The 16,647-nt window shown below is 39.0% G+C and overlaps 1 pseudogene; it reads right to left on the minus strand.

Annotated features, from left to right (window-relative positions):
* LOC132891409 (thioredoxin domain-containing protein 6-like) overlaps positions 1–14,937 on the minus strand; it is a 148,295-nt pseudogene extending 133,358 nt beyond the window's left edge.
* Positions 14,938–16,647: the final 1,710 nt, after the last annotated feature.

The following is a 16,647-nucleotide window of genomic DNA, read 5'->3' on the forward strand; positions in this document are numbered from 1 at the left end:
GAATACCATGAAAAAGTTCCTTTTTTCATAATTTAATTCAAAAAGGTAAACTTTCATATATTCTATATTCATTACATGTAAAGTGAAATATTTAAAGCTTTTTTGTTTTAATTTTGATGATTATGGCTCATAGCTCATGAAAATCAGAAATCCAGTATCTCAAATTATTAGAATATTCCCTAAGATCAATCAAAAAAGGATTTACAATACAGAAATGTCCAACTTCTGAAAAGTATAGTCATTTATACACTCAGTACTTGGTTAGGGCTCCTTTACCATGAATTACTGTATCAATGCGGTGTGGCATGGAGGTGATCAGTCTGTGGCACTGCTGAGGTGTTATTGAAGCCCAGGTTGCTTTGATAGTGGCCTTCAGCATATCTGTATTTTCGGGTCGGGTGTTTCTCATCTTCCTCTTGACAATACCCCATAGATTCTCTATGGGGTTCAGGTCAGGCAAGTTGGCTGGCCAATCAAACACAGTACTATCATGGTCAGCAAACCATTTGGTAGTAGTTTTGGCACTGTGGGTAGGTGCTAGGTCCTGCTGGAAAAGGAAATCAGCATCTCCAAAAAGCTCATCAGCAGATGGAAGCATGAAGTGCCCTAAAATCTCCTGGTAGATGGCTGTGTTGACTTTGGACTTGATAAAATACAGTGGACCAACACCAGCAGATGACATGGCACCCCAAATCATCACAGACTGTGGAAACTTCACACTGGGCTTCAAACACCTTGGATTCTGTGCCTCTCCACTCTTCCTCCAGACTCTAGAACTGTGATTTCCAAATTAAATGCAAAATGTACTTTCATCTGAAAACAGGGCTTTGGACCACTGAGCAACAGTCCATTTCTTTCTCTCCTTAGCCCAGATAAGACACTTCTGACATTGTCTCTGGCTCAGGAGTAGCTTGATATTAGGAATGTGAAAGTTGTATCCCCTTTCTTGAAGTCTGTTCGTGATGGGTCTTGATACACTGACACCAGCCTCAGTCCACTCCTTGTGAAGCTCTCCCAAGTTCTTGAATAAAACTTTTCTTGACAATCCTCTCAAGACTGCGGCCATCCCTGTTGCATGTGCACCTTTTCCAGCCACCCTTTTCAGCAGTGACCTTTTGTGGTTACCCTCCTTGTGGAGGGCATCAGTGATCATCTTCTGGACAACAGTCAAGTCAGCAGTCTTCCCCATGATTGTGGTTGTGTGTACTGAACTAGACCGAGAGATACACTGTGTTCATACTGTTTTACTCAAACTTGAAATGAAATATTCTAATATTTTGAGATGATTTTTTTATGTTTTTGTACTGTATGCCATACTGATTAAAATAGAAAAATACTTGAAACATTTTAGTTTATGTATAATGAGTCTATAACATATAACATTTTCACTTTCTTAACTGATGGAAAATATTGAACTTTTTCACAATATTCTAATTTTTTGAGATGCACTAGTATATACACACATACCGTACATACTCACATTTTATATAATATATATATCCATATGGCGGCACGGTGGTGTAGTGGTTAGCACTGTCGCCTCACAGCAAGAAGGTCCGGGTTCGAGCCCCGTGGCCGGCGAGGGCCTTTCTGTGCGGAGTTTGCATGTTCTCCCCGTGTCCGCGTGGGTTTCCTCCGGGTGCTCCGGTTTCCCCCACAGTCCAAAGACATGCAGGTTAGGTTAACTGGTGACTCTAAATTGAGCGTAGGTGTGAATGTGAGTGTGAATGGTTGTCTGTGTCTATGTGTCAGCCCTGTGATGACCTGGCGACTTGTCCAGGGTGTACCCCGCCTTTTGCCCGTAGTCAGCTGGGATAGGCTCCAGCTTGCCTGCGACCCTGTAGAAGGATAAAGCGGCTAGAGATAATGAGATGAGATATATCCATATGTACCCATACCCACATATATACACTTATATTATCAATAGAATGTTATTGTAATTCCTCCTCCCTATACCTCATAAAGATCTGTTCCTTATACCTTTTTTGAACTGGTTTATAGTTGTACATTTCATGAGCTCCACATTCAAACTGTTCCATAGCTTTACTCCACAAATAGAGATACTGAACATTTTTAACGTTGTCCTAGCGTTACGAATTTTAAATTTCAATTTCCCCCTAAAATTATAGCCCCCCTCTCTATCCTAGAACATTGTTTGGATATTCCTTGGTACTTTATAATTCCTTACTTTGTACATTACTAAGGCAGTTTTATATTCTATAATATCCCTGAATTTTAAACATTTTGAATTTAAGAATAGTGAATTAGTATGATCTCGGTAACCAGCACTATGAATTATTCTTATAGCTCTTTTTTAAAGCATAGTTATTGCATGAAGTGAACATCTATATGTATTTCCCCACACCACTGAGCAGTAATTTAAGTACGGTAAAACCAGGGAACAGTAAAGAATGCGAAGTGAATTATAGTCCAGGACATGCTTAGCTATACTCAACACAGATATGCTTCTTGATAGTTTAATTAGTATGTATTTTATATGTGATTTCCAGTTAATTCTATCATCTATTATTACCCCAAGAAATGTATTATTAGAAACTCTTTCAATATCAACACCATCTACCTGTACATTTATTGTCCTATTTATTTTATAATTATTAAATAACATGATTTTTGTTTTCGACAGATTTAATGATAATTTATTTCGATCAAACCAACTTTTTAACCTGCCAAATTCTGAAGAGATTATGTTTTCTAACTCATGTAAATTTGTTCCAGAACAAAACATATTTGTGTCATCTGCAAATAATGCCATCTTAAATATCTTTGATACATTGCACATATCATTTATATAAAGAATAAACAGTTTAGGACCCAATACTGACCCCTGAGGGACACCACAATCAATATTCAAACGAGTTGAGACAGAGTCACCCAACTTCACAAATTGTGTCCTGTTGCTCAAATAACTTCTGGTCCAATTTAATACAACTCCCCTTATCCCATATTGTTCCATCTTATTAATTAATATATCATGATTAATAGTATCAAAAGCTTTTTGAAGATCAATAAATATCCCAGTGACATATTTCTTATCATCTATAGAGTTACTGATTTCTTCAATTGATTCCATTAGTGCCATCTCTGTTGATCTATTTGCTCTAAATCCATATTGACTATCACTGAGTAGTTTGTATTTTTCAATGAATTTATCGAATCTGTTATTGAATAGTTTTTCAAGAATTTTGGAGAATTGAGGAAGTAAAGAAACAGGCCTGTAATTCGTGAAGTTGTGTTTGTCCCCAGATTTATACAATGGAATTACTTTAGCTATTTTCATATTGCTTGGAAATGTACCGGTTTGAAATGACAAGTTACAGATGTATGTTAATGGTTTAGAAATCCCCCCAATAATAGTTTTCACTAGTTTCCTATCAATATCATTACAATCTGTGGATATTTTATTACTACATTTATTAACTATATCAATAATTTCCTTCTCATCTACTGGTGTAAGAAACATAGAACAAGAATTCCTCTTTATAATATTACCTATACAATCATCATTTGCTACCGGATCAGAGATATTTTGAGCTAATCTTGGTCCAACATTAACAAAAAAATTATTAAAACTATTAGCAACTACATCCATGTTATAATTTTCGATACCTTTGTTATTAAAGTATTTAGGGTAATGTATTTGTCCAGAGCCATCTTTAATAATACTATTTAATATATTCCATATTACTTTAATATTATTTTTGCTATTATATATTAATTTACCATAATAATCCTTCCTACATGTCCTTATGATACTCGTTAACTTGTTTTTTATATTTTTTATATTTATTTTCTGCCTCTTTGGTTCTTAATTTAATAAATTCTCTATATAGAGTGTTTTTCATTTTACAGGCATTTTGTAATCCCTTAGTAATCCAAGGTTGGTCATTATAGTTTTGTTTTGTATTATATTGCTTCAGTGGGAAATTTTTTATCATATAATAATTTAAATATACTTAAAAAGTTATCATATGCTCTATCAATGCTATTCTCTTTATAAACTGATTCCCAGTCTTGTATTAATGAATCATTATTTAATGCAAACATGGCCTCCTCAGTCCTAACTCTTCTATACTTAAGTTTATGGTCTGTCACATTTCTCTTATGATTACAGTCATAAATTGTAAAAACTGGTAGATGATCACTGATATCATTGATTAATATTCTACTTATAATGTTATTATCTATATCATTGGTAAATATATTATCTATTAAGGTAGCACTATGGTCAGTAATTCTGGTGGGTCTGGTAATTTTTGGGTGGAGACTCATACTGTACATGATATTAATAAATTCCTCAGTCATACTGTGCTTATTAGGGTTCAACAGATCAATATTAGTATCCCCACAAATGAAGATAACTTTTTTATTATCTACTGTAAATGTCTTTTCTACCCAGTCCTTAAACGCCTCTATACTAGTTTCTGGCGCTCTATATATACAGCTAATTAATACATTTCTACTTTTTTCAATATTAATTTCAATTGTTAAACATTCTAATAAGTTATCAATCACCGTTGTCATGCCATCTATTAACTTATAATTCAAATTACAGTCCACATACACCACCACTCCTCCTCCACCTTTATTTTTCCTATTTATATAATTAAATTCATATCCAGCCAGTTCGAAATCCACTCCTTTCTCCAGGTCAATCCAGGTCTCCGATATGGCAATTATGCTGAATGGATGAGTAAACTGACTTAAATATTTCTTGGGGGCGGCACGGTGGTGTAGTGGTTAGCGCTGTCGCCTCACAGCAAGAATGTCTGGGTTTGAGCCCCGTGGCCGGCGAGGGCCTTTCTGTGTGGAGTTTGCATGTTGTCCACGTGGGTTTCCTCCGGGTGCTCCGGTTTCCCCCACAGTCCAAAGACATGCAGGTTAGGTTAACTGGTGACTCTAAATTGACCATAGGTGTGAATGGTTGTCTGTGTCTATGTGTCAGCCCTGTGATGACCTGGTGACTTGTCCAGGGTGAACCCTGCCTTTCGCCCATAGTCAGCTGGGATAGGCCCCAGCTTGCCTGCGACCCTGTAGAACAGGATAAAGCAGCTAGAGATAATGAGATGAGTATTTCTTGATGTATTTGAAGTTAGCATACATGCTTCTGCTGTTGAAGTGTATTATTGATAATTTTCCCACAGCCTTAGTGGACTGATTGTACTGTTCCTCTGTGTAATAGTGGCTATTGTCATTAATGGTTGAGAAAAGGTTATTGTCTGGTCTATGTCATTTTCTGTATCCGATAGTTTATGGTCAGTGAATTCATGTGGTTTCAGTTCCAAGTTTTCATAATCAACAAGCATTTGCGTGAGCCGAGTAGTGCTCCGGGTAATGGATAAAAGAGTTATTTTGGTGTGTGTCATGGTTGAGTTTGATGTAGTGTCACGTCGGTATTGATTACCATATAGTCCCGATAGCCATCACTGATATTTGTCCAAGTCCTCGATGTTCCATATGACCAGAACTCTCGCCTCCTCCGGTGTACCGTTCAGCTTGATGAAAGCTTTGCAGTTGGTCATCCATGTAGATTGAATTTTATTTTCTTTCTTCAGATGTCGTGCTTTTCTGGCGATGTCAGCATTGCGTTTTGTCAGGTGCTTGTTGACGTAGACGTTTGTACCTTTCAGTTTCCTTCCTTGTTTCAGCAATGTAGCTTTATGTTTCCGGCTGATGAATCTCATGATGATGGCGGTGTTCTCCTTGTCTCTCCTGGGTAGAATGTGGCAGGCCTCGACGTTGTTGCAATCAATATTGATTCCCTTTGAGTGTAGGAATGCCAACACTTGTTGCTCCACGGAGTTGCTGCCCAGTTCATCAGATTCTCCCTCCCTTGTCACTGCTTTTGCATATGACCAGGGTTTAATCTGAATCCCAGTGACGATGATGTCGTTCATCCTGGTGTACTGTTCTAATTCAGCAACTCTGCTTTCCAGGTGGGCGAGATGCCGGTCCTTCTCGGCATTCTGCAGCCTGAGCGACTTTACTTCCGTCACCAGGTCCATGATGGTTTTCTGTTGTTGTTTTATAACAGAAACTTCTTCTGCCAGAAAGTCAAGTGACTTTTTAATGTCCTCGCCTTCTTCGGCTGTAAAGTTCTTTTTTGGTGGCATAATTCACCAGTAAAGCCATCCAATTCGGTAAAATGTTTGGAGAATCCTTTTCCTCACCTCACTGCCTTTCTGAAATTTCCTGCCAGAGGAGGTGACTAACAGTTTCGTAACTGGTCCTAGACCAGCACACTTGTTCTCAGATTCATGTCTAAAGGCTAGCTTACTATGGCAAAATGCAGCAGGTCATCTCCCAAGTCATTTTTTAATTTTTCTAAACAGGTTGACAATGGCACGACATGGTCCACACCACTTCTGGGATATGTCCACCACTGACAGACCAGAAAGACATAGAGTATACAATACAACATAATGAACAGAAGGAATTGTGCTATCCAGCTATACAGTATGTCCCAAAAGGGACATATCTTCATGAAACTTTGTATACATATCAAGCAACATGTGAACTGGTGCCTTTTGCTATTTTGGATTTTTGAAAAAAAGTATTTTTCAAAATTTTACATAAAAAATAGATTTTGACTAAGTTTCTAAGAGCAATGTTAATTTCCAGAGCATATATAAACTTTAATTAATATTCTGAAAATATAATAATCTATAGCAGGGGTTCTCAAAGTGGGGTTTTTCATTTTATTTCTTTTTTTTTTGTTACAGGAGATCACAATCTACCATTATCAATCATTATACTGCATGTATTATTGACTTCTTATAGAAACAAAGTTTGGTGGGGGATATTGAAACGGGTTCTGTCCATCTGTCCATCTGGTCACATTTTCATTTCTGGGCCATATCTTTAAAACTACTAAAGATATCTTCATGAAACTTTGTATACATATCAAGCAACATGTGAACTGGTGCCTTTTGCTATTTTGGATTTTTGAAAAAAAGTATTTTTTAAAATTTTACATAAAAAATAGATTTTGACTTAGTTTCTAAGAGCAATGTTAATTTCCAGAGCATATATCCAAAACTATTCATGATATGGATTTGAAACTTGGTATACATGTTAACAAGTACTATACTATTGCATTTTATAATATTTTTGCTGCTGCATATTTTAATATACTTTTATATTTAATTCTGTGCTGAACCAAATTGCAACGAAATTTTGTTCTGTGTACACTTGTTGCATACTGAGTGACAATAAAGGTTGTCTATGTCTATGCCTAACAAGGTAATGTGGATGTGCTTTTTCATACTAAGAAATCTGAGAATTTTTATTTTTCATGTTTCCATGGAAACAATTTCAGACTTAGTCTCTCAGGTTAGTCTGAGGGGTAAGTTTTGTTTCCAGAGCAGAACTTGAAAACTATGAGTGGCATGGTCTTGAAAGTTGGTATACAGTATGTGTTGATTAAGTAATGTATATGTGCCTTTTGATATGAAGAAATGTGAGAAATTTTAATTTTTAGCTCACCTGGACCAAAGGTCCAGTGGGCTTGTGCCATGGGCTACTGAGGTCAGTGTAAAGAGGTAGGGTTGGTTTCCTGCAGCAGAACTTGAAGAAAGTGACAAATATTATCTTGAAACTTGGTATATAGTTGGTATATAGGGCAGGGGATATAGATGACTCTGTCATCTTGTTATTAGCCTGTTTCACTAGTCACTTCAACTGAATGGGTTTAATCCCAACATCAATAACTCAAAAATACGTTGGCCTATACATAATTGGACCATATTGGACGAAATGTGCTCCATCAATGAAATGTCAAAATAATGCCTAAAGCCTAATATTTACTGCCACCAACTTTGTTGGACAAGGTTACATTTTGTTTGTTTATTTGTTTGTTTGTTCCCAACTCAAAACGCAGTGAACAGAGTTTGATGAAAGTCTGAGGGAAGGTGAGCCATGGGCCAAGGAACAATTGATTAGATTTTGATGCAAATCCAGATATGTATGTACATATAGTAAACATCTGGATATTCTAATTTATTCTATCCACATTCATTGGATATGAGCAATCGTGCACGCTTATTGACTACTCTACTCCTAGGATATCAGCTCATATACCATGAGCAGAGAAAAATGAAATGGTGGAGCATGTTGCTGAACCAACCGAGGATGAAATAAAAACTCTACTCAAAAACAAAACCCCAAAAATACACAAAAGCAACAAAATATGGAATAAAAGTATTTGATGGTAAGAACATGTCTTTTTTATTTTTCAAGAATTATCATATTTTTTTACAAATTGCTCCTGTCATTTTGCTGGTTTGTTTACATTCTGAACAGAAATTATTTTGTCAGACATTTTGTGTAAAGTTGTTATTTATTGAATTTGCAAAAAATAAAAACAAAAATGCTCTGTTTCTCAAAATCCAGTGAATGTGGACAGAATAAAACTCAATCTCATCGTACATGGCTTATACTGTAGCTGACTTGGTGCTTCGCACCTCATCAGCTATCAGCTCATGCATGACTCAATTTCATGGAATAATTGTTAAATATGACTCGGCAGAGGTATGCACTCTACTGAGTGCCCTTCTAATTAAATAATTTAATTATGTTTTGAAGAAAGAAAAGAAAAGAAAAGAAAAGAAAAGAAAAGAAAAGAAAAGAAAAGAAAAGAAAAAAACCTGTGTCGATGGGGTCTGAGTTACAGGGCTCCCTGTTCCAAAGAGTTTGAGTACTCCTGATCTATACAGTTTATACAGTGGTGCTTGAAAGTTTGTGAACCCTTTAGAATGTTCTATATTTCTGCTTAAATATGACCTAAAACATCATCAGATTTTCACACAAGTCCTAAAAATAGATAAAGAGAACCCAGTTAAACAAATGAGACAAAAATGTTATACTTGGTCATTTATTTATTGAGGAAAATGATCCAATATTACATATCTGTGAGTGGCAAAAGTATGTGAACCTCTCGAATTAGCAGTTAATTTGAAGGGGAAATTAGAGTCAGGTGTTTTCAATCAATGGGACGACAATCAGGTGTGAGTGGGCACCCTGTTTTATTTAAAGAACAGGGATCTATCAAAGTCTGATCTTCACAACACATGTTTGTGGAAGTGTATCATGGCACGAACAAAGGAGATTTCTGAGGACCTCAGAAAAAGCATTGTTGATGCTCATCAGGCTGGAAAAGGTTACAAAACCATCTGTAAAGAGTTTGGACTCCACCAATCCACAGTCAGACAGATTGTGTACAAATGGAGGAAATTCAAGACCATTGTTATCCTCCCCAGGGGTGGTCGACCAACAAAGATCACTCCAAGGCCCTGTCCACACGGCAACGGATTCAGGTGACTCCAATACAATTGCTTATCGTTTAGGCCTGGCGTCCACACGGCACCGGCGTTTTGGGTGCCCAAAACGCAATCTTTTTGAGAACGGGTTCCAGACTGGAAAGATCTGGCAATGTTGCCATTGCGAAGTCGTCTGGATGAGTAGAATGGATTTGTTTACGATGACGTCACAACCACATGACTGTGAGTGCTTCACGCCGGGTAGAAGTGTAACGAACTCGATGCGAGTTGTCAACAAATCCTATAACTTGGTTCATGAAACGCGCTTACAAAATGTTTTCACTGTGAATATTTATTGTGTAATGGTGCAAAGTGAGAGAGAGAGAGAGAGAGAGAGAGAGAGAGAAAATAGCCCTTAGGGCAGAGTCAATCCCGCCAGCAAAAATAGGGGAAAAAAGGAGCGATCTCACCTCTTCAGATGTTGGTTTAAGTCCTACAATACATTCCTCAAAAAGGGCGTAGAACAACAAATTAATCAATCAACGTGTAGCATTCAATTTATTCCGGACCATTAAAGACGCCGCCTTCCGCGTAGAATCATACGTCATCCTCGCTGCCATATTGGATGGGGCAAAGCGGAGAATAAAGATGCCTCATTCATGTGCTGCGTTTAACTGTACCAACAGGTTTACCATCCAAACGAGATCACATGGGATTACCTTTCACAGGTGAGACTGGAAAAATACTTTTCATTGTATTTGGTCATTGTAATGTAATTTTACGAACAGATTTTCCTGACTTTGTGGCTAATATGAAGTCTCGCACATAATAGTTTATGCGCATGCGTCCTTACTACTTCTATTGTTCTGGTGTCTCCGAAGGGACCGTCTTACAGTGCCCCTAGAGGTGTGGCATGTGTATTGCATCGTTTTCAGCAAGCGTTGCGTTGCCATATGGACCTGATATTTTACTGATCGTTGCCCATTTGGACGCGATATATTTTTAAATAACATCTCATTGCCATTGTCATGTGGATGTAGCCTAAGAGCAAGGCGTCTAATAGGCGGCGAGGTCACAAAGGACCCCAGGGTAACTTCTAAGCAACTGAAGGCCTTTTCATATTAACAGTAGCCAATGTTCATGAGTCCACCATCAGGAGAACACTGAACAACAATGGTGTGCATGGCAGGGTTGCAAGGAGAAAGCCACTGCTGTCCAAGAAGAACACTGCTGCTCGTCTGCAGTATGCTAAAGATCACATGGAAGCCCGAAGGCTATTGGAAAAAACATTTTCTGGACTGATGAGACCAAAATAGAACTTTTTGGTTTAAATGAGAAGCGTTATGTTTGGAGAAAGGAAAACACTGCATTCCAGCATAAGAACCTTATCCCATCTGTGAAACATGGTGGTGGTAGTATCATGGTTTGGGCCTGTTTTGCTGTGTCTGGGCCAGGATGGCTTGCCATCATTGATGGAAGAATGAATTCTGAATTATACCAGCAAATTCTAAAGGAAAATGTCAGGACATCTGTCCATGAACTGAATCTCAAGAGAAGGTGGGTCATGCAGCAAGACAACGACCCTAAGTACACAAGTCATTCTACCAAAGAATGGTTAAAGAAGAATAAAGTTAATGTTTTGGAATGGCCAAGTCAAAGTCCTGTCCTTAATCCAATCGAATTGTTGTGGAAGGACCTGAAGCGAGCAGTTCATGTGAGGAAACCCACCAACATCCCAGAGTTGAAACTGTTCTGTATGGAAGAATGGGCTAAAATTCCTCCAAGCCAGTGTGCAGGACTGATCACCAGTGACTGGAAACATTTCGTTGCAGTTATTGGTGCACAAGCGGGTCACACCAGATACTGAAAGCAAAGGTTCACATACTTTTGCCACTCACAGGTATGTAATATTGGATCATTTTCCTCAATAAATAAATGACCAAGTATAATATTTTTGTCTCATTTGTTTAACTGGGTTCTCTTTATCTACTTTTAAGACTTGTGTGAAAATCTGATGATGTTTTAGGTCATATTTATGCAGAAATATAGAAAATGATAAAGGGTTCACAAACTTTCAAGCACCACTGTAATTCACTATTCATACAATAAAAGAGCACAAAGCACTTAACCAGACATGAGAGAGAGAGAGAGAGAGAGAGAGAGACAATAACAAATCACCCTGCAGCTGATAGACTACTTAATTGTAAGGATTTTCCCTAATGCAGTGGACACTGGAACAGGCAGGCCATATTACGGTCATGTTCGTTTTATTTCACAATCACAAAATCAACCAGAACATGCTTTTCAGCAGTCACATAAATGCAATCTGTGCCACAACACGGACATCAGTGACACTGCCTTGCAAAAGTATTCACCCCCTTGGCATTTTTTGGGTTTTGTTGTCTCACAACCTGGAATTAAAATGGATTGTTTGAGGGTTTGCATTATTTCATTTACAGAACATGCCTACAACCTTGAAGATGTGAATTTTTTTTTATTGTGAAACAAACAACAAATAGGACAAAATAATTCACCCCCCTAATGTCAGTGCTTTGTAGAGCCACCTTTTGTGACAATTATAGCTGCAAGTTGCTTTGGATAAGTCTCTATGAACTTGCCACATCTAGCCACTGGGATTTTTGCCCATTCCTCAAGGCAAAATTGCTTCAGCTCTTTCAAGTTGGATGGGTCCTGCTGGTGAACAGCAATCTTCAAGTCCGACCACAGATTCTCAATTGGATTGAGGAGCTCCTGCTCAGTTCTCATAGCAACCAGCGCCTGGTGCTGGTTCTGCTGGGTGGTGGCGAGGGCATGGATCAGCTCACTGAATGGTGAGGAGTCCATAGCAAAGGCTCTTTTTCCAGCATCCCAGGTTTTGGCACAGTGTAAGGATTTTCCCTAATGCAGTGGACACTGGAACAGGCAGGTGGTATTACAGTCACATTTGTTTTATTTCACAATCACAAAATCAACCAGAACACACTTTTCAGCAGTTACACAAATGCAATCTGTGCCACAGCACGGACATCAGTTAGGGGAAGAGATCCTCACACTGCTGCTCTCCCCTTTTATCTCCTCCTTCTCACTGCACACAAACAGCACATTAACAACAGATGCTTCCACTTTGCCACTCACCTTCCCTGGCCTCACTCTCCATTCACAAACCCGCTTGACCATGCCCCCACTGCCACATTAATATTTTGAAAAAAAATTGTAGATTAAGAATCTTAAAATTACTTTATATGCAGCATAACACACTCCCAGATTCTCAAACATAGTCTCTCTTCAACATAATGACTGTCATTTCAAGTCCTTGTTCAGGAGTATTCAGGGCATAAACAATCCAGATTAAGTTTTTGGCTGGACTTTTGTGCTCCTGACTTTGGGTTTTCTATTCAGTAATCCATCAGTGAATTATAACCATGAGCTTTACCTTAGGCTGTGATGGTCTGCTGGCCTTGTCTGTGTTTGTCTTGCTTTGTGTGTGTGTGTATGTGTGTTCCTTGTAGGCGTGGCTGCAGACCATCCCGGGAATTGGCGACACCTGGGCCCGGTGTCGCCATGTCCTTAAAACCACTTTTTCCCCGTTTCCTGTGGGAGCTTCTTTTTTTTTCTTTCCTTTTGTTTTTTTTTTTGCATGTAACACGCACGAGCTCATTGTTCACGCATTCCACTTTGTTGATTTTTCTTGTATTTTGTTATTATAATAAACGCACTTCCTGTTTCCTGAGTTGTTCGCGCCGAGTCCTTTTTCCCGCGAGTGCCGGCGTTAATTACTAATCCTTTTTTAACTTTTTTTTCTATAAATAAATTTCCAGTATCGTCTTCATTTTTATTATACTGTCGCTTTCATTTTTGTACTTTTCACTTTCGCTTTCCTTTTTCCGTTTTTTTTTTTCCGTTTTTTTCTCTTTCTTTTTTCGGAAGAACGCCGAGACCGGAAGCTTTCTTTTTTTCTCCTCCTGTGTAAAGTCCACAAGCGGAGGCCATCTGATCTGCTTTAATATCAACAGATCTTCATTTAAGGTACGTGAATCTTTTCATCATGGCACACCTTCAGCCTGGTCAGTGTGCTGAGAGCAGGATGTTTAGTCATTCTTCCTCCGTCACTAGCGATAGCTCTATTAGCTTTACTTGTGATAAGTGCAGATTAGTTAGCTCTCTGACGGAGAAGATTTCAGTGCTAGAAGCGCGTGTCCAGGCTTTAGAGCAGGTTAGTGAGCGTGAGAACAGTGTAGTTTCTGTTAGGGAAAGTCTGGACGCCCTAGGTGGAGTTAGCAATCCCCCAACTCCGGCATTAGAGCCCTTACAGCGGGGCGAATGGGTGACGGCTCGGCGGCATAAGCGTAGAGCCAAAGCTACCGCTGAGGCTCGCCCACGGGAGCACCACTCCTCTCCGCGTCACGTGTCGAACAGGTTTGCTCTCCTTAGTGATGCACCCACTGAGAAACCTGAAAGTGCTCTGGTTATAGGGGACTCTATCATACGGCACGTGAAATTAGCTCAGCCTTTAGGGGCACCAGCAGCTTTAGTCAGGTGTATACCGGGAGCCAGGGCGCCGGACATAGCAGGTAATCTTAGGGTCCTAGGCAAGCACAGGTTCTCAAAGATAGTTATCCATGCAGGAGCTAATGATATACGCCTTCGTCAGTCTGAGGTTACTAAGAGTAACTTTGTAGAGGTGTTTAAATTAGCGAAGGCGATGTCCGATGCTGTAGTATGCTCTGGCCCCATCCCAATGCGGCGTGGCGATGTAGCTTACAGCAGGTTATGGTCGCTGAACTGCTGGCTGTCCAGGTGGTGCTCTGAAAACAATGTGGGCTTTATAGATAATTGGGCTAATTTTGAGGGCACTGCTGGCCTGTTAGGGCGGGACGGTATCCATCCCACTCGGGAAGGTGCTGCTCTCATTTCCTGCAGCATAGGTCATAGTCTCAGAACAGGCCTAGTTAATTTCTGACAATCCAGAGCCAAGGCCAGGGAGCAGACGAACAGGCTAAACCGACTGTCTGCTAGCTGCACAGAGTCGTCACTCAGGGCCCACTACATCGAGACTGTGTCTGTTCCCCAGCTCAACAAAAAGGTAGAAATTTTCAGAGAGTTTGTTCCAGTAACCTAATCAATATAAAATTAGATCAGACTGACTGTACAGCTGCTGCCAGCACCTTTGATCTAAAGGTGGGGCTATTAAATATTAGATCTCTTACATCTAAAGCGCTAATGGTTAATGAACTCATTACTGATCAGGAGTTTAATGTACTGTGTTTAACAGAAACATGGATTAAGCCAAATGAATATATAGCATTAAATGAAGCGAGTCCTCCTGGATACAGTTATATACACCAGCCTCGTCTAACTGGCAGAGGAGGAGGCGTCGCGGTTATTTATAACGATTATCTAGGTGTAACACACAAACCTGGTTATAAATTTAATACATTTGAAGTTCTTCATACTCATATAATGTATGTAGCCTCGAAAAATAAGTCTACCCAGTTAATTCCATTGCTTATTATTTACAGGCCCCCGGGGCCATATTCTGAGTTTCTTTCTGAATTTGCAGATTTTATCTCAGATCTGGTTATTTCCTTAGACAAAGCTTTAGTTGTCGGAGATTTTAATACTCACTTTGATAACCCAGAAGACCCTTTAAAAACAGCGTTTGTGTCCATCTTAGATTCAGTCGGGATTAAGCAGAATGTCATAGGACCGACCCATAATGGTGGTCACACCCTTGATCTAATACTAACATTCAGATTAAACGTAGACAATATAGTCATACTTCCACAGTCTGAAGTTATCTCAGATCATTGTCTCATCTCATTCAAAATATGTCTGAGTAATAATATATGCACCTCACCACGCTACTGTATTAAACGTACTTTCACGTCAACTACTGCACAGAGCTTTATAAATGATCTCCCAGAGCTGTCAACTTTGATTGGGTCACTGTCAGCCCCTGCAGAACTCGATCAGGCAACTGAATGCTTAGAGTCAACATTCCGCCATACTTTAGATAATGTAGCTCCTCTAAAAAGGAAAATGGTCAGAGACAAAAAATTAGCACCCTGGTATAATGATGACACTCGCACATTAAAACAGACCACTCGAAAATTGGAACGTAAATGGCGTCAAACAAAATTGGTAGTGTTCAAATTGGCGTGGAAGGAGAGCTTCCTGAAGTATAAAAAAGCTCTTAGTGCTGCGAGATCAACATATCTCTCCTCCCTAATAGAAGATAACAAAAATAATCCTAGATTCCTATTTAATACTGTAGCAAAATTAACCAGGAATAAGTCCACTATCAACACATGCACACCTGCAGTATGTAGTAGCAACGACTTCATGAATTTTTTTAATGACAAAATTGAGAATATCCGACAAAAAATTCAAACTATTAATTTAAGGTTAGACAATGAAAGTGACCTTGTAGTTAACAATATAACTGTATCAGATCATCAGTTAGAATGTTTTACTCCCCTAAAAGAAACTGAATTACTCTCATTAATCTCTACATCAAAAGCCTCAACTTGCGTACTAGATCCCTTACCGACACATCTATTCAAACAGATAATGCCTGGAGTAATTGAACCGCTTCTAAAAATAATAAATTCTTCTCTTACGATTGGCTATGTACCCAAATCCTTTAAACTAGCAGTTATCAAACCCCTGATTAAAAAAACCTGACCTTGATCCCTGTCAGCTGTCCAATTATCGGCCAATATCAAACCTCCCCTTTATCTCCAAGATCCTTGAAAAAGCTGTGGCACAGCAGTTATGCTCATATTTACATAGGAATAACATCCATGAAATGTATCAGTCAGGATTTAGACCTCATCATAGCACAGAGACAGCACTGGTTAAAGTAGTAAACGACCTACTGTTGGCGTCTGATCAGGGCTGTGTCTCGCTACTTGTGTTGCTTGACCTTAGTGCAGCATTTGATACCATTGATCATTCCATTCTTCTGGATAGACTAGAAAATGTTGTGGGAGTTAAGGGAATGGCCCTCTCCTGGCTCAGGTCTTATCTAACTGATCGTTATCAGTATGTCGATATAAATGGTGATATTTCTAGACGTACCGAGGTAAAGTTTGGTGTTCCACAAGGTTCTGTCTTGGGTCCACTGCTTTTTTCTCTATATATGTTACCTCTGGGCGATATTATTCGTAAACATTGTATTAGTTTCCACTGTTATGCTGATGACACACAGTTGTATGTCTCTGCAAAACCTGATGAGAGACACCAGCTTAATAAAATTGAGGAATGTGTTAAGGACATTAGACACTGGATGCTTATAAATTTCCTTCTGCTTAACTCTGACAAGACTGAAGTACTTGTGCTAGGACCACATACAGCTAGAAGCAAGTTTTCT

This window comes from Neoarius graeffei, chromosome 9, assembly GCF_027579695.1.
Source record: "Neoarius graeffei isolate fNeoGra1 chromosome 9, fNeoGra1.pri, whole genome shotgun sequence".
Taxonomy (NCBI): domain Eukaryota; kingdom Metazoa; phylum Chordata; class Actinopteri; order Siluriformes; family Ariidae; genus Neoarius; species Neoarius graeffei.